This window comes from Paramisgurnus dabryanus, chromosome 24, assembly GCF_030506205.2.
Source record: "Paramisgurnus dabryanus chromosome 24, PD_genome_1.1, whole genome shotgun sequence".
Classification (NCBI taxonomy): Eukaryota; Metazoa; Chordata; class Actinopteri; order Cypriniformes; family Cobitidae; genus Paramisgurnus; species Paramisgurnus dabryanus.
In genome coordinates, this window is record NC_133360.1 from 13,420,226 (window position 1) to 13,439,274 (window position 19,049).

At 38.4% G+C, this 19,049-nt stretch overlaps 1 long non-coding RNA gene across 1 annotated transcript in view; it reads left to right on the top strand.

Moving 5' to 3' along the window:
- Window positions 1–17,200, top strand: part of LOC135721804 (uncharacterized) — a 30,176-nt gene extending 12,976 nt beyond the window's left edge. The window contains exons 2-4 of the long non-coding RNA XR_010521580.1: window positions 9,553–9,641; window positions 10,103–10,458; window positions 16,991–17,200. This is a non-coding gene — a long non-coding RNA (uncharacterized lncRNA). The remainder of the gene's footprint in view (window positions 1–9,552; window positions 9,642–10,102; window positions 10,459–16,990) is intronic.
- The last annotated feature ends 1,849 nt before the right edge of the window (window positions 17,201–19,049 follow it).

Below are 19,049 nucleotides of genomic sequence, written 5' to 3' on the forward strand. Positions count from 1 at the left end.
CAACTGGGGGGGCCAATCTGGGGCCAGTTGTACTGTTAGAGGGGCCAGTTACATTTAGACCTTATTCTTGTCATATCATTTTCTGCACTAAAGGCATTAACAGGCCAAATACCATGTTTATGCCACTGTCTAATTACGGATGTAAAAAACAACAATCGCAAAAATAATTTCACACCCCATATTAAGGGGGGCCACAAGGGGGTCCAAGCTTGTTGTCACAAGGGCACTGACCCCCGCTGGCCCCTCCCTTGAACCACCTCAGCAAGTCAGGGTCCCAATTAATTTTTTTTTATTTAATTCATTTTTCAGAGAGAGTTTGCAAAGATCTAGAGGTCTCATGATCTTCATTTAATGGGTGTTGTTGGGACTCTTTTGTTTAAAAATACTGTAAGAACTAATATACATAACTATTTAAAGCCCGGAATACACTGCACGATTTTTGCCCTCCAATAAGATCTTATCACACTGTGCAACATGTATCGTTTAAACTCGGGTACGAGAGGCATGTAGACTGTATGATGATGACACGGAAGCTTCGGCGGCAGCGTCACACATTGCGCAACGTCACCAGCATGCGCTCGTGGTAAACAAATACCGGCGCGAAGGTCGTAGCAGCAAACACACTGTGCGGTGTTCATGCCGAATTTCTGACACTGTCAGAAAACTATCGTAGGCTATCTTTGGACGCAAGACCGGGAAAACTGCCGTCTTTTAACCTCTCTCGATGTACGACATAGGACCACCGTTGAAGAGCCACGATCACAGAAATCGCGACGATTGTTTCACGTTGGCAATCTTTCGTCTGGGACAGCCAATAATCGTGCAGTGTATCCCGGGCTTAACATGGCTTGCATTTTCTGTATATTTTTATATAAATATAAAAATAATTTAAAATAGATGACCTCTGGATTTTAAATGGCCCACTTTGAACAAGCATATAGAATAAAGTTATGAATAATAAGTGCATAGTTTGACGTTTTGTGTAATTTTTGAGAAATTTTATATTAATGTGATAACTATTGTTTTGGCATTTATAATAAGCCTACACATAGCTGGGTTATTTTTAACCCATGCTGGGTAAATACAACACAGAACACATGCTGGGTTAAAAATGACCCAATGTTGGATAGTTGTTATGCAACCATGAGTTATAATAACCCAGCAGTTGGGTTAACACATCCAACCATTGTGTCAATTTTAACCCACTGGTGTGTTCTGTCCAATATTTACCCAGTATGGGTTATAAAATTACACAGCCATTTTTAGAATTAAACTGAAGATCCTGCACAAATCCTGTTATGAAAGTACCATGGCATTTGAACTTTTTTGAACCTCTAAGCAAAAGAAATATCATGTTTATCTTGATGCTCACACTTGAGTAGGTATGAATACAAAAATACACTCCCAATGCACTTCCAGTGAAGTATATTCTGTAGTGTATGTCCTTACTTGAAAATACTGATGTGTCATGCGGGCACTGGCAGAGGAAATGGCACATGTGACTGAGATATTAAAGGTCCCGTTCTTTATGTGTTTTTGAAGCTTTCATTGTGTTTACAGTGCGCAATATAACATTTGTTCATGTTTCACATGTAAAAAAGCGGTATTTTTCACACAATTTACTTATCTGTATACCGCTGTTTGTAAACGGGCTGATGCCTTCCTTCTTCCATGAAGTCCCTCCTTCAAAAATACGTAACGGGTTCTGATTGAGTAGTTTGTTTAGTATGTTGTGATTCGACAGCAGTTTAGCCGTTTGAACCAAAACTGATAACTGACGTACTCTTGTGGGCGGAGTTTAGTCAAAACATCATTCAATCGGGAAGTAGAGGGCTTTAGTCCAAACCGGCCGTTCGCTGTAGGCTTTAAAAGGGGAATTCTGTTAAAGAAAATATATCACCTGGCAGTGAACTTTGAGCTTAATCATTTTGTAGGTATTATTTATGCTCGTTGCTCGAACAGCAACATTACACACTAACTACAGTTTAAAAAATGAGATCAGGAAGAACGTGACCTTTAAACATATTATGGATTGAAATCAATAGATGTATTTCCATTAAAGATTTGCGCAAAACTTTAGCGGTATTTTCTAAATGTCGCAAAAACTATTGCGAAATGATGATGTTTTCATTAACCGATATTATGCGACTAATGCGTAATTTAGTTGTCTCGCGATAAATAATTTGGGGGTGTTCGTCCTCATACGTTGCTGTGCAGAACAACATAACACGAGAGCGATTTGAAAGCATATAGAGCAGTCAACTCCCGAATCGCTGGTATTTTGACGAGCGATTCGCGTTTCGGCAGTTTTTGTGATGCCACATGAAGTCAACCACACCACACCTATTCTGTCTCGTCCTCCAATCAAAAAAACTGTACCATATTTTCATGTCAGGTGACCTATAAGTGCGAAGAAACCGTTTTCATTGCAGTTTTGCGATATATACCTTTTTCAAATTGCCTGAAAAGCAACCTCGCTCAATCTTAAAAACTTTTTTGCGCTATATAGGAATTCATGCGAAATTGCCACGTTTCCAATTTGCACAATGTGAAGAGTAATGGAAGCTACCGTGGGTGTACAGTTTTCACTAGTAGCCTCTTATGGAATGGCTGAAATTCCACAAGGGGGCGCATTTGTTCCTCAGACGTTGCACAATAAACATGACATCCGAATATATTCATTATAAATCATGAATGAAAAGTGAGATTCGAACGAATGTCTGTTAGTGAACTTATTGTATACACTATTTATATCGTAATTCGGTCAGAAACTTCAAGATTGTGAGATGAACAAATCGTTTTGGATTAAAAGGCTTGGATATTCCATTTCCTTGGACTTTTGGGGATTTATGAACAATTTGTTTTGGACAATTTCACCGAAGCGGATAAAGGAAAGATTTTGAAGGTAAGTAAATATCCTAAATCGGCGCCGCCCGGTTCAGGTAACTAACAACTAGATTACAGTTTTATGACTGCTAAAAATCATATTATGCTTTCTGTGTGCGCTTAATGGAATCCCGAAAGTCTAAGCTTTACAACGATGTGCCTGCATGACCGTATATTTTGAAGATTTAATGCTTCAAAGTTACAATGACGTAATGCAGCCTCACCTGCAAGGGAGGGGGTGTGCCGTGTACGGCACAGTGTTCCTTATCAGGTTAAAGGTCCTGTTCTTCCTGTGTTTTTGAAGCTTTGGTTGTGTTTACACTGTGCAATATAACATGTGTTCATGTTTCACGTGTAAAAAACGTGGTATTTTTCACACAATTTACTTATCTCTATAGCGCTGTTTTAAGTGTCCTCAAAATGGGCTGATGTCTTCCTTGTTCTATGAAGTCCCTTCAGAAATACATATTGAGTTCTGATTGTGTAGCTTGCTTATTGTGTTGTGATGCGATAGCAGCTTAGCTTGCCGTTAGCTTAGCTTGCCGTGAGCTTAGCTTGCGACTGACATATTCCTGTGGGCGGAGTTTAGTCAGAAAACTGTTCTGCTGACGTCATTAAAGCAGGAAGTAGAGGGCTGTAGTCCAAACCGGCCGTTCGCTGTACACTGTAAAAAAATTCCGTAGAAATTGCAGCTGGGTTGCCGGTAATTTACCGTAGATTTACATTTATGTTATTTACTGGCAAGAGTTTGTTCAAAATTAAATGAACACTAAACATTTACAAGTCTTTGTCTTTACAGAGTAAAACTAAAAAAACTGCATCAAGCAAAACATTCTGGAAAACAAAATCTAAAGCAAAAACAGAAAAAGGTTGATGATGATTTCTGGTTCCCAGAATGCTTTGCATGAGGCTGTTATTGTATAGTTTTATTCTGTAAAGATAAAGACTTGTTAATATTTAAAATTTATTTAACTTTGAACAAACCTTTGCTTGTAAATAACATAAACGTAAATCTACGGTAAATTTCCGGCAACCCAGCTGCAATAACATGGTAATTTCTACGGAATTTTTTTACAGTGTAGGTTTTGAAATGTGAATTCTGTTAAAGAAAATATATCGCCTGGCAGTGAACTTTGAGCTTTAACATTTGACAGGTATTTTTTATGCTATTATAGCGACATTCCACACTAACTAGGGTTTAAAAAATGGGATAAGAAAGAACGTGACCTTTGAAACACCTCTGACTTTTAAAATAATCAAGTTTGAATTTCATAGTTTTTAAGTGTCACATTCAAGCATGTAGCTGATTGGATAAAAATGTGTGTGTGTGTGTGTGTGTGTGTGTGTGTGTGTGTGTGTGTGTGTGTGTGTGTGTGTGTGTGTGTGTGTCATCAAGACTGTACATTTTAAAAGCTTGTCAACGTTAGCAGGATTTAAAGCCACATAACTCTCGTTCTGAGTCTTTAAATGCATTTAGGATTCGCTTACTGTATCTCCATTCACTCCGAGATGTAAATTTTATGCATTTGCTGTGTGTTGTATTCACATAATTGTCACCAGAAGAGGGATTCTGGGGATTTTTCACTGTTTACCCAGTCGCCTTAGTGTAGCGTCCCTTTGTTGTCGGTTTGTGAAAGGGAATATAAATGGTTGCACCGGGGATTAGAGACGGGGATTTGTGCAGAGCAGCATGAGATAGATGGCAGTGCTGTGTTCGGTTTGCCTCAGCGCAACGGCCGTGATGCCTTCTCTTATGACGCACTAGCCTGCACGCTGACGCTCTCTGAGATTGCAGTCACTGAGGTAAATGGATGAAAAAACACCAGGCACTCACTGTCAACAACAGAGAGTGTGGGTGTGGATGGTGAAGTAGGCACACACACACAGGATGGTGTATAAATACCGCAAAGGGAAACATAACCATAAATCCAACTTTCTGTTTCTACTTTCTGCTCTCCCAAGTGACTCACCATGGTAGATGTGAAAATGTCAAAGGAATTAGCCGCCACCATAATAAACAACTTTATTTACCGGCACCTACGGACGAATCTCCGCAATAGGATGGGTGCACATGGGTTAAAGAAGTGCACTTTATCCCTCCTCTCTATTTCCTGCGGGGAGTCGCATCAAACGTGTTTGTCGTGATTTTTGTTGTAAACACATACCTGGAAGTACCATCACAATAGCCGTCTTTCCAGCACGTGTGTTTTTGTTATTTCCCACAATTGCGTCGGGGTGTTATGTCACAGTGACATCTGAAATGTTTACACTCCATGCTAGGTGAAGGGTGTCTTAAAGTTACAGCTCACCCAATTCTTTCATTGTCCTAGCAAAATGCATGCTGTTAATATTTACAGTATGTAGTCGGCATGCTCATTATAATGATTTTTGTATGAAACATTCATTTGTTTACTTTAAATATTCAAATTCTACATTTACATTTATGCATTTGGTAGACACTTTTATTCAAAGTAAAGTGCATTACAAGAAAGATCGAACCTACAAACCTTTTGCCCTGCTATTTTATCCCCTAAATCTATCTCTTTAAAATGTTTATAATGAGCAAAAACAAGCCTGGCAGAATTTTTGTATGATTTCGAGCCCAGTCGTGTGGAAGCATGTGATGTGGAGGTGGAGGGGGCGTTTCGGAAGAGCGTTCAGGGGGTTGAGGAGAGTGTGAATTCGGATCAGACTTAGCTTTTTACAGTCTGATATTCAAATCCTTTGTCCTAATGTGGCTCTGTGAAAATTGACTCAGACTGAAGGCTGTGTAGGCAACTTCCTGGCCTGAACTCCACTCAATACACCCACACAGCCAGCCGGCTCTTTTTAGATACTCAACATTAGGTCTGGCCAAGACTCATAGCAGAGTGAGTGTGGACTAGAGGTAGGCTGAAAGTGTTGAGAATAACTTTAGCGGACCCAACTGAGTGCCTTGCGGACCTTGCGCCTCATAGTTCACAAAGCATCTAAAGTCCGAAGGACAAATAGATCAAATGCCAGTGATTTTAAGATTTTAAATGGCCAAACATACACAAGCATGCTATGGATTAAAGCTATGAATATTCAGGACTATAGTTAGGGATAAGAATAAACAATACAGCCTTCTCAATTAGCCCTGGGGTAGAAAAGGCTCACCCATAAAATGTTTGCAATATCAACATGAAAAGGTAAACAAATCCAGTAATCTATAAACTATTTCACATTGCTTATAATTATCAACAAGCTAACCGTTTAATAAATCATACAAGGGAGGGTTAAATAACATGGTGGCATTTAAGAAAAATGCCTTTGTCAAATGCATTTAATAGTCAACATGTACCTGTGATTACTTAAACCACAATTGTCTGGTTGGTTGTTTTGAAACAATTGCGTAATAAACTGGTACTAATAAGCACCTATGACATCATTGGTAGATACTGTTTACTATTGATAGATCAAAATAAAGATTTGCAAATGCACCAGCACCTGGGTCATAAACTGTATGAGCGCACATTTCTGAAACAGTAATTGTTTTTGCTCTCCAATATTTTTATCAAGGAGATTACGAGTGTGACGAGGGCGCCTCGGCACCGTTGATGAAATGCAGCAGTTCCTCAAAGATGGTGCCCACTTCTGCTTCAAAAAGAGCATCAGTGTGCTTTAATCAAGAGGACTTCTAACAGTCCTTGTTTAAAGGGGCTTCAATGAAAAGATTCATTGAATTAAGGTGTAAGATTGATAGAACGGTACTTGGACATACTCGTGCGCACACAATGCAAGACGTTTCCATTTGGCAGACACTTTTATCCAAAGCGACTTTCAACCTATGCATTTTTTATCTGTGTTCCCTGGGGTCAAACCTATGACGATTGCGTTGCTAACGCGATGCTCCAACAGGAACTCATGTTAAGCTATAGGAACTCGTATCATGGAAATGATTAGTGTGAAATGAAAACAGAGTTAGATATACGACAGAGCGTCAAGCTAAAAGCGCATGCAGTAGCAAGATGTATTATGCATTATCTCTATGGACTCTTTTTGGCACAGATTTAATGTTTTTGCTGCTGTAGTTGTAGTCTGGCTACGATAGCCAGTGAAGACAAAGACGTGCTTTGAGCCAAGCCATTTGGAAACTACCGCTCTACCTTCATGCACAGGCCTAAAATCCCAACCAGAATGTAGACAACCCCCACACACTGACTAGATGCTCGGATGAAAAGAGGGAGCATTAGAACAAAAATGTATGTATTGTATATATAAATTATTTTTGGGGGGGTCTGTAATCAGAATTTGTATTACATGGATTGCAAAGGGTGTTCTTGCAGTATATACAGAACTAGATAGACATGAATATGTTTTTATGTAGCCTATTGTGGATGGGCAGGCGGACGAAAAGACGGACAGATGAAAGGCTAAACAGATAGACTGATGAAAATAGATATAGACAGACAGACAGGCAGAAAATAGATAGATAGATAGATAGATAGATAGATAGATAGATAGATAGATAGATAGATAGATAGATAGATAGATACATAGATACATAGATAGATAGATAGATAGATAGATAGATAGATAGATAGATAGATAGATAGATAGATAGATAGATAGATAGATAGATAGTCTGACCTGTTTTATAAAAAGCAACGTTTATGTTCCGACCGCGGAGCTTAAATTAAACTGGCTGAACAAAGCATGAATAAGCGCGATCGCACGCGGGATCCCCTTTCTTCTCGCTCGCGCCGGCTGCTGCTCCGCCGTTGCTAGGCGACGGCACTCACAGCCCTCTGCGCGCTCGAGGTGCTTGACACCGGCTCGAGCGGCCCGTCTGGCTCCTCAGCTGTCATTTGAAATGTAAAGCGAATGAAAATAGATACACAGGCATCCTCAATTAAGCACGACTGAAGACATTTTGTGCTGTTTTCCCCCCTGTTTTTTATGAAGCGGTATTAGTCATGAATGGACGCCGTGTTTTTCTAAAAGGTGATGAAAGAGCTCGCATGGGTGACTACAAAGGGCTTATTTAGTGGGTTTATTTGATAATGTAATGAGGACTGTAGTGCTTTTAAGTGCGTCCTTTTGTTCTCTTTTTTTACCTACGTCATTATAAACACTTTTTGCAATATTCATGATGAAACTTTGCCATAAATTACTCATCTTCATTACGGCTAATGTAGCACTACGATTGGTTTAAACTTAAGTTTTTCTTTGAGTAAAAATAAAATCTTAAGGATCTAACAGTGTGCTTCAAAATTCACATTTAAAAGATATGAGAATGCATAACTTAAATCTCTTAGATTTGGCATACTAATCAATAATTTTTATGACATCATTCTGCACTTTAGACATCATTCTCTCATAGAGACAGAGCGCCGATATGCAAATTTGAAAACCACGCCCACCGGGGGGGAAAACAATCCAACCGTCTCCATTGACTTTGTATTGCGAGAGGCTGCCTCATTGTCATTTCTGGCTTATAACAAAAAACAGAATAATGCCTAAAAGCTGCTGTGTGACAATATGTACAGCTAACAAGCCAAAGAACCCAGAAATAAGTTTTTATAAGCTGTCGAGCCGTAAAACCCAGCTTTTAAGGAGAATAAAGTGGATCGCCGACGACATTTCCCCCTAGTGGACGCAGTTCTACTAATAGAAGTACTATGAAAAGTTGCCTGTTTCCACTTTTGTTTCTTTAAACGCTCGTTTTATGAGGTCGACAGCTTAAAAAAAACTTATTTCTGGGTTTTTTGGCTTTTTAGCTGTACACCTTGCCACACAGCAGCTTTTATGTATTATTCTGTTTTTAATTTTAATCTGTAAATAAGTTTTTATAAGCTGTCGACCCCAAAAACGAGCGTTTAAAGACACAAAAATGGAAACAGGCAACTTTTCATAGTAATACTATTAGTAGAACTGCGTCCAATAGGGGGAAACGTAGTCGGCGATCCACTTTATTCTCCTTAAAGACAAGGTTTTACGGCTCGACAGCTTATAAAAACTTATTTCTGGGTTCTTTGGCTTGTTAGCTGTACATACTGTCACACAGCAGTTTTTAGGCATTATTCTGTTTTTTGTTATAAGCCAGAAATGACAAGGAGGCAGCCTCTCGCAATACAAAGTCAATGGAGACGGTTGGATTGTTTTCCCCCCCGGTGGGCGTGGTTTTCAGGTTATGACGCGCGGCGCTCTGTCTCTATCGGATTCCAGATTGTGAGGTAAACTAAATGCCATTGGCTGTTAAAAGAGGGAGGAGTCATTAAATATGCACCGCCCTAATTTGGGTTTCAGCGGAAATTGCGTCAACGCATTTCAATTGCATTAGTGGGTCTAAAATATCCTTCAACAGAGTGCCTCAGTATCCATATGAATTAAAAAATGAGTAGTTTGAAAACTCAATTACATCATTTGCAATGCATCATGGTAATGAATTTATAACAGAAGCATACTATTGCTTAACAACATCTGAGTTCATGTTAGTTTATGCATTTAGGCTATTGCACCTATTTGTATGTATGCAAACATATCAATACAGATGGTTTATAGCCCAACATCCTAAGCATGTCTCGCACACACAGTAAGGTACAAAACACACAAAACTGAGTTCAAACAATCACGCTATCGGAAAGAGCATATTTTATGAGGTCAGGGTCAAAGCCCCAAATAATGTCACTTCCCTTTTTTCAGATCCAGATGCAGAGAGGAGTCAGGAGCAGAGTTGCTTTTAATCACCGGGGACGGCAGGAGTCGACTTCCTCTGAAGTTTGACCGTAAAGGTGATTTAAACCAAACAGCTAAACAAGGGAAGTTGCACATTCCTGTGCAAACAGATCCAATATTTCCTTTAGGTAGCTTTCTTACTAACTTGGTATTTTCTTACATGCATGCAATAATCGTTATATAAGATTGTCTTGTCTCGATGTTGTTTAATGTGAATGAAGATAATCCATCATGTACAGTCTTTAAAACTGCTGGACCGCTTCCAGCAGGGGAGGTTAACAGCAGACAGGATATGCAATATTTCATACGAAATTGGAAACAGGCCCGCTTGAGCAAAACCAGGGCCTCTAGTAAACCAGACTGCAGGAGAGGGTCTCGTAAACATGAGGCATGGATTATTCCAGAATAGGCCCGGGGTCAGAGGTTTGTGCCAGAGATAGTGCGGTGCGTGGAGTATAAAGATTGATTGGCGCATTTCGCCTTGGTCATTTATCAACCTTTCCTTTATATTTATCAGATGCAGTTGGAAGGCGCTGGCAAACGGGCATCGAATTATTAAGACTGGAGGTAAAAGCCTGTCATGGTCTGTATGTGTACGCCCTCATTTGAGGAGTACGGATTTGGCCAGCCTCACCCCCGCAGTGCAGCCAAGTCCCTATCTCACCCCCGCAGAAGCCAAAGCATCAAACCTCCTCCACGTCTGCGGCGTCTGTACCCTCCAGCCACCTCCTCAACACTCACTCCTCTACCACACCTTCTCTCCTCTCACATAATCATCTTCCTAGGCTTCTGGTCATCTGTGGATCCTATTTTTGCTACATGTATTTGGTACCCGAGTGCTTTTCTTCTTCCAAAATAGGAAATTTAGTTCAGGTAACAGCTATGAATCACTTTCTATTGCTAATCAGATTGATTTTTCTGAGTATATGTGACCCTGTCTGTGAAATCCAGACTAAAGTCTCAATCTGATTATGAGATTAATCACTGTAAAAAAGTAGGTTCAACGTTACTCATTACCCACCAGCCCTTTTTTGAAAAGTTGCCAGCATTTTTTGTGATTTTCACAAAACGTTTCACAAAATGCCTTCCAGGAAAATTTTCTTCTAAAAATATATAAACATACAAATATATCAAATGAAAAAAAAACAGACCCTCTGCTTTCAAACAAACAAAAAACAAAGAAAACAGGGATGAAAAAAAAACTGTTTCATCCTATCTTTATTTTTTCTTCGCTTATAAACTCTTAAATATGGGTATTTTTCTTTAAAAATAATTTTTGTTAGCAAAAAGCTGAAATGATTGCATTTTTCTGAAGGAATTTTGTTAGAGATCAGATTCAGAACGATTATCAAAACATACATAGAGTTAAAAAATTAGTAAATAATTTTTTTGATTCAGTTTTTTATAAATTGGCTAAGTGCAACATCTAGTGGATAATCGCTGTATTACAGATTAACATAAAACCTCATCAGGAACATATTTTTTATGCAAATGTTTTCTCTTAATTGACGAAATAACTTTTTACTTAATTAACAAATTAATGACCGAAAGTCGTTCATAATTTGCATAAAGTTAAACATTTCTCAGCTTTGTCGCACGACTGGACACACGCCATCAGTCGCCAACAGTCACTGTCGCTCGTGTCGCTTGGAAGTCGCCAAGCTTCCATTGAAATCAATGAGATTGTGTCGCTCTGCTACTGCTAGTCACTGCTAGTCTGAATGCAGCTTTATACACCACTGATAATATATTTATGTATATATATTATATTGCATTTCTGTCAAGAGATCCTTATAAAAGTTATAAATGGCACCTTTAGGGGGCGTGCACACTAAAATTTTTAAATGCAACTAAAAACGTTTGGAGGACGCTGAATTTCAGCTGTTTTTTCAGCTAAGTGCCAGCTTTCTTCAGCTGAGCACTTTGGTAGCTGTGATACTTCAGCTTTGAGCCGGTTGGTTGCTGATGTCCCGCCCCTCCTCCACTGTGATTGGACAGCCATGTGAGAACTGACATTGACGAGCGGTGCTTTTCACCCAAATTTGAATATATTTCAACTCTCGACGATGAGCACAAAAAAACCAGCGCGGGTTTTTTTTTTAACGCTGAGCTTCCATTGAAAACAATTGAAAACATGTGCCGGCCGTGGGCGTTAAAGCTTTGGTGTGCACGTCCCCTTAAAGTTGCAATGAAACTGAAATTAAAAACTTACTTTTTTGGATTATTATTGATTTTTTTACAGAAGCCCCCATAATCTTATTAAAAAACGCAAATTTCCTCAAAACGATCTCTCTGTACATCCAGTCACGGGGAATGGCAGGTGGGCGGGGCCCGGGATAAGATGGCTGTGATTAGCAAAGTGCAAAATGACCCAACTTCAAACGATCCAATCAATTTTCAATGGACGAATTCAAGTCAAGCCCTACCTTATTTTTATTTCAGAAGTCGTTTGATTCGGATATACATCATAGTTAGGAATATTAGGTAAAATGCTATTTTCATTTCATTGTGACTTTAAAATTTGTAGTAAATAAAACTTAAAAACATTTTTTAGTCAACTTATATTTTTAAGTTAAATGCACAAATAATTTTAAGGCAACCAAGTAACTTACTTTTTTAAGTTGAACCAACAAATCATTTTTACAGTGAGAGCATAAGTTCTACCTTTATCGTTGATTACACATTGATTTTAATCTTTATCCTGACCTTACTCAGTCAATATACTAAAAATCACAGAATGTTCTTTATATTATGTAGGACGAGATTTTGTACAAAACAGTAAATCACAAAAATAACTTTACATAGGCAGAGTCATATATTTGTATTATATTCGCTGGTTTAGTACAGACTCCTGACAGCTCGGTATGAGTTAGACAGTTTGACTGCTTAACCTCTACCACTAGTTTTCTTTGCGTTTCCCCATGAACATCGAGAAAAGGTTGGCCTGGGGTTAAATAATCACCAAAATCCACAGACGCAGGGGTGGCGAACCAGCGTGCAAACAGTAAGTATTTTGACTGGCTGGCCTATGATTCTAAAAGAACGTAACCTAACGTTATGACAATGTTTGTTTGCCTGTAATCCGAGGGAGAGGCTCTGCATGGTCTCTCTGTTTCGGTTTTGAGACACTCAAATGCCTTTGTTATATCGTATCCAAGTTCCTTTCCTCTGCAGCTTAACCATGCGGCAGCCCACAGAACCGCTAGTGGCCTCGGGGCACAGGGAAAGGATGGGAACTTTTCCCCAGGGGCCGGCGAAGTAGACACAGCAAATAAACAACACACACTTCTAGTGTGTACAAGGCTTGATAAGGCCCTTAAGGAAGGTACACACATCTCCCCTGTTTTCTCTCTCCCCCCAAGTCTCAAAAAACAGCAGTGCCACCTCCTTAAAAAAAACTCCCAAGACAGGAGATCAAAAGCTGCGTGTATATGCGATCTTTGTCATCTCTCTCTGCAGCCCACACCGCGGTAAAGTTTCTTGTTTTCGGGGTTTTTTACAGTAAAAAAGTGCAACAACAATGAACAACGTGGGATCTGTCGCATGAGCTTTTCCCGAAGGAGCTTCAACTCAAATGGGAAATTTCATTAGGAGCGGGCAGGGGAAGAGATAAACATTGTTCAAAAAGCCCCGTAATGCCACAAAAGTGCAAGTTTCGCAGAAAGTTGGGCAGTTAGTTCACAAAAAAAAGATTTTGCGAGTACTACTTCCCTCTCTCGGCACAGTGGGGTTGACCTAGTTCTTCGCATTTCTTCCAGTTGGCCCTTGAAGACATCTCTGTATAGTTGCCTGTATCTCAGCTATACCTGATAAATAATACATTTCATCCCAATCACCGTCTGCAATATTAATTCTGCACAAATCTATAAAGAATCACATTTATGGTTTACAGGAGATGTATGACACTACCAATACCATGTGATCAGTTGTCATTCACGTACAAAGCCGTAGCCGCCCATCATATACATGCACTCATTTAAATCTGACATGGAAACTAGCGTGTTTACATCTATAGGTCAGTATTATCAAACAGCTGTACTGTAATATGTTATTAACCGAGACACTGACACGCATGAGAAACCAACCAGCCTGAGTAATTTTCACGGCATGAACTATGCACATAGTGGAGTGCACTCATCGCTTATTATTATCGCTAGTAATAACCCTTAGGTGCTTTCTTGTCATTTAGCAGACGCTTTAAATCCTAAGCGACTCATATTATGCTAATTGCACATGCAGTCCCTTTTGGATCAATTTAGGGAAAAAATTCTCGCTCAAAGGCACGCGGTGATGATAGAGCACCTCTCTTTGAGCTACAAATTTAATGTTGATTTTGTTGCAAATACTCTTGTGTGTTATGCGCGTTACATTTATGCATTTTATCCAAAGAACTTATGGTGCATTACAAGGTATAAATTTTTTATGCTATGTGTGATGGCTAGGTTCGATCCCAGGACCTTTTGCGATGCTCTACCACTGAGCTATACAGGAGCAGTAGCGTCTATTTGCTAGAGGATTTCTGCTGTTGAAAATTAAATAAGGAATGTATTCCTCTTGGGTTTTGGTTCAGCCGCAGAATAAGGACTCTGAAATGCCACTGACACGGTCACGGTCTACAGCAACGCTTTAGCGGCCTGAAACATTGGTGCCCGTGAGACCGCAAGCGCCCACAGTGGCACTCATGAGAAACACCACTGCCCACTGGACCACCCTGACATACTCTACTGTTACATAAAACCTGCCAGACATTAGAATAACTATATATATATATATATATATATATATATATATATATATATATTTTTTTTTTTTTTTTTTTTTTTTGAAGCGTAATGTACAATTTTAAAAAGAATGGTTCCTTAAACATTTCTGCTAAGGTTATTTGTAGAGGAAGGAGGTTCTGCAGACTATTAAAAGATAATAGTTATTCAAAATAACTTTGATTGAAATGTTCTTTGGGGAACCAAAAATGGGTCTTATGGCCTTTATTGTGTCTCTACGGTTTGTTAGGATAGGACAATATTTTACCGAGATGCAACTATTTGAAAATCAGGAATCAGAGGGTGCAAAAACCAAAAGATTAAGAAAATCGCAATAAAGAAGCCCTTCACACATATTACTAATGATAAATATATTTTAATATATTTACAGTAGGAAATGTACAAATATCTTCATGCAACGTGATCTTTACTTAAAATCCTAATGATTTTTGGCATAAAAATTGATAATTACTGGTGCTGGGCAAAGATTATTTGCGATTAATCGCATACAAAATAAAAGTGATTTTTTTTTGCATAATATATGAGTGTGTGCTGTTTGTAATTATTATGTATATATAAATATACACACATTCATGTATAAATATATATATTTATTTATATTTTTATATATTTTATATGATATATAAATAAATAAAAATATTATAAATAAAACATTTCTGAAATGAATATATGTATGTGTGTGTGGTTAAATATACATAATAATTACACACAGTACACACAGATATATTATGGGAAAAAAAAATCACTTTTATTTTGTATGCGATTAATCGCGATTAATCTTTGCCCAACACTAGTAATTTGTATGCTTAAGATCAAGTTGCATGAAGATATTTGTACATTTCCTACTGTAAATATATAAAAAATTATTTATCATTAGTAATATGTGTGAAGGACTTCTTTATTGCGATTTTCTCAATCTTTCGGTTTTTGCACCCTCAGATTTCTGATTTTCAAATAGTTGCATCTCGGTCAAATATTGTCCTATCCTAACAAACCATAGAGACACACATTCATAAAAATAAAGGTGCTAAAATGGGCCATAAGACTTATTTTTTGTTTCCTCAAAAAACATTTCAAACGCGATTAATCTTTGCCCAGCACCCATATAATGTATTGTTGGCTATCGCTACAAATATTCCCATGCGACTTATGACTGGTTTTGTGGTCCAGCAGGGTCACATATGGTCACTATACCATTGCAAAAACAACAAATCTAATGGTTGCATGGTGGTCTAAGACTTTATTTACAGTACACAGTACGGTAAATAATATAAATTTGAGTCTCCATGTTGTTTCGCAAAGAACGCAGTCTACCGAAGGCATATTATCCTGTTTAACATGGGGCTAATAGCCCTCATTAAACTCTGCCTAGCAACTGCTCCCCACATCCCATGCTAATGATAAACGACGAAGGTCAAGTTGTCGTGCTCGCCCCAGCCGTCCGATGTCTCGATGATCAGCACTTCTACCAGCCCGGGTGGGATTATGTATGTACTATCGAGAGAGCGCGTCAATACGTCTTACTTCCTCACCCCTACAAACTGACACAGCAGAAGCCTTCAGTACTCCAAATGATTGATTGAATCAAACCAAGGGCATCACTTACATTGGAGACGCAGGAGAGGTTGCTGCTGTATATAATCGTGATCGGTGTAGATTTTGGTGCACTTCTGAACATACAGTGGTGTGAGAAAAAGTGTTGAAAGAAAATTAGAAAACTTATTTACATTGAAATACTGAAACCTAGTCGTTTTGGACCTCAGAATGATACCTCAATACAACCACAAGGTTCAGAACAGGTCTAACCAACTATAAGCCCTAAGAAATGATGCAATGTTAAACAAATTACAAAATACGCAAGACTCTGCATAGCTAAAAATAATAAAAGCATAATACACAGAACATTTTCATCCACTTATCCACACCTGTTTCTACCTGACAGTTTGCTAAAAAACAGCGACTATACCCCCAGGGACAAGTTTGCTGAAAACATTCACGTGAACCGTAGCTCAATTAAAAACCCTGCCCAAGAAACAAGATGACGCACGTAAATGTTTGTACATTCATTTTTAAACAAACCTCGATCATAAGGCTGTAAAGTTGCGACATTTGTTTGTTATTCAATTTGATTAAGCGTAGGCTGTGTCGAGCCTGACCTTTCAGATAAGTTCAGTTTATTGGACGGTCCTTTGCTTTTTAGTTCTTATCAGTATATTTTTTCATATATATGTTTAGTTATTTACAGAGTATGTTACAAATAAATGTACAGAAAGCGACCAAAACTGTCATTTGTATAACTATGGTAAAGTGGTCACATAGCGGTCTTCATATAAACTCACAGTCTTCTGCAAATTACGGAGAACAAGTGACAGCCAAAATAATGAGGACGGATTGTTTGCTCCTACGGTGAACACTCAAGCATGCATTTGTGCACACGTGCGAAAACGACACACTGAACCTCTATAAACAATTTAGCGTTGCATGTCATCTCCGAAAAGTGTTGCATGTTCAGAGTGGATTTCTTTTATTTCTGCTGGGGTGTTTGGATGAGTCTGGACCCTTTGTTAATGTACATAATTTACCATTACCTTTATCCTGATGGAATCTTAATTGTGCTTTTACAGTGCCTTTGAAAAGCCATACATCAATGTCACAACATCGGACCCACATTCGCAGGTGCACACGCATGAACGCAGGCAAGTGAATGCCATTTCCTTAAAATCAAAGCAAATTTGCAGTTTTCTTTATAAATTTATATTAATCTGCATCCCAGCATGCTTCAAAAAGTCACTAAGTACAAATTCTGATCTTTGTGTTTGTGTTTTCAAATGCCTTTTTTTTTTAACTAGCTCCATGTTTTTCAGCATGCTTTCTGAGCAGCAGTAAGTCAACATTTACTTTAAGTATATCAGTCATAAATTATTTAACATAGAAGGATCTCCATATTATATATATGATGTATTCTTTTGTCTGCACTCTTTAAAAATAAGATTCCTAAATGATCAAAACATGGTCCCCAGCTTTCACTGGTGCAGTACCCTTTAAAAAGGTCCTACCATTTAGGTACAGATATGTATACATTTGGTACCGATATGTACCTCTGAGGTACTAATATGCACTCTTTGGTACCAATATGTACCTTTGAGGTACTAAAATTATCTCTTTTGGTATACCAATATGTACCACTGAGGTACTAAAATGCTCTCTTTGGTACCAATATGTACCTCTGGGGTACTAATATGCTCTCTTTGGTACCAATATGTACCTCTGAGGTACTAATACACACTCTTTGGTACCAATATGTACCACTGAGGTACTAATATGCACTCTTGAGTAGCAATATGTACCTTTGAGGTACTAAAATGCTCTCTTTGGTACCAATATGTACCTTTGAGGTACTAAAATGCTCTATTTGGTACCAATATGTACCTCTGAGGTACTAATACACACTCTTTGGTACCAATGTGTACCTCGGAGGTACTAATATGCACTCTTGAGTAGCAATATGAACCTTTGAGGTACTAAAATGCTCTCTTTGGTACCAATATGTACCTCTGAGGTCCTAATATGAACTCTTTGGTACCAAGATGTACATTTCAGGTACTAAAATGCTCTCTTTGGTACCAATATGTACCTCTGAGGTACTAATATGCACTCTTGAGTAGCAATATGTATCTTTGAGGTACTAAAATGCTCTCATTTGTATCAATATGTACCTTTGAGGTACTAAAATGCTCTCTTTGGTACCAATATGTACCTTTGAGGTACTAAAATGCTCTCCTTTGTATCAATATGTACCTTTGAGGTACTAAAATGCTCTCTTTGGTACCAATATGTACCTTTGAGGTACTAAAATGCTCTCTTTGGTACCAAAATGTACCTCTGAGGTACTAATATGCACTCTTGAGTATCAATATGTAATTTTGAGGTACTAAAATGCTCTCTTTGGTACCAATGTGTACCTCTGAGGTCCTAATATGAACTCTTTTGTTCCAATATGTACATTTGAGGTACTAAAATGCTCTCTTTGGTACCAATATGTACCTCTGAGGTACTAATACACACTCTTTGGTACCAATATGTACCTCTGAGGTACTAATATGCACTCTTGAGTAGCAATATGTACCTTTGAGGTACTAAAATGCTCTCCTTGGTACCAATATGTATCTTTGAGGTACTAAAATGCTCTCCTTTTTACCAATATGTACCTTTGAGGTACTAAAATGCTCTCTTTGGTACCAATATGTACCTCTGAGGTACTAAAATGCTCTCTTTGGTATCAATGTGTACCTCTGATGTACTAATATGCACTCTTTGGTACCAATTTGTACCTTTGAGGTACTAATTTGCACTCTTTGGTACCAATATGTACCTTTGATATCCTAAAATGGTACCAATATGTACCTTTGAGGTTCTCTTTGGTACCAATATGTAACTTTGATGTCCTAATATGCACTCTTTGGTAGCTCTCTTTGGTACCAATATGTATATTTGAGGTCCTAATATGCACTTTTTAGTACCAATATGTACCTTTGAGGTACTAATACACACTCTTTGGTACCAATATGTACCTCTGAGGTACTAATATGCACTCTTGAGTAGCAATATGTACCTTTGAGGTACAAAAATGCTCTCCTTGGTACCAATATGTACCTTTGTTGTACTAAAATGCTCTCTTTGGTA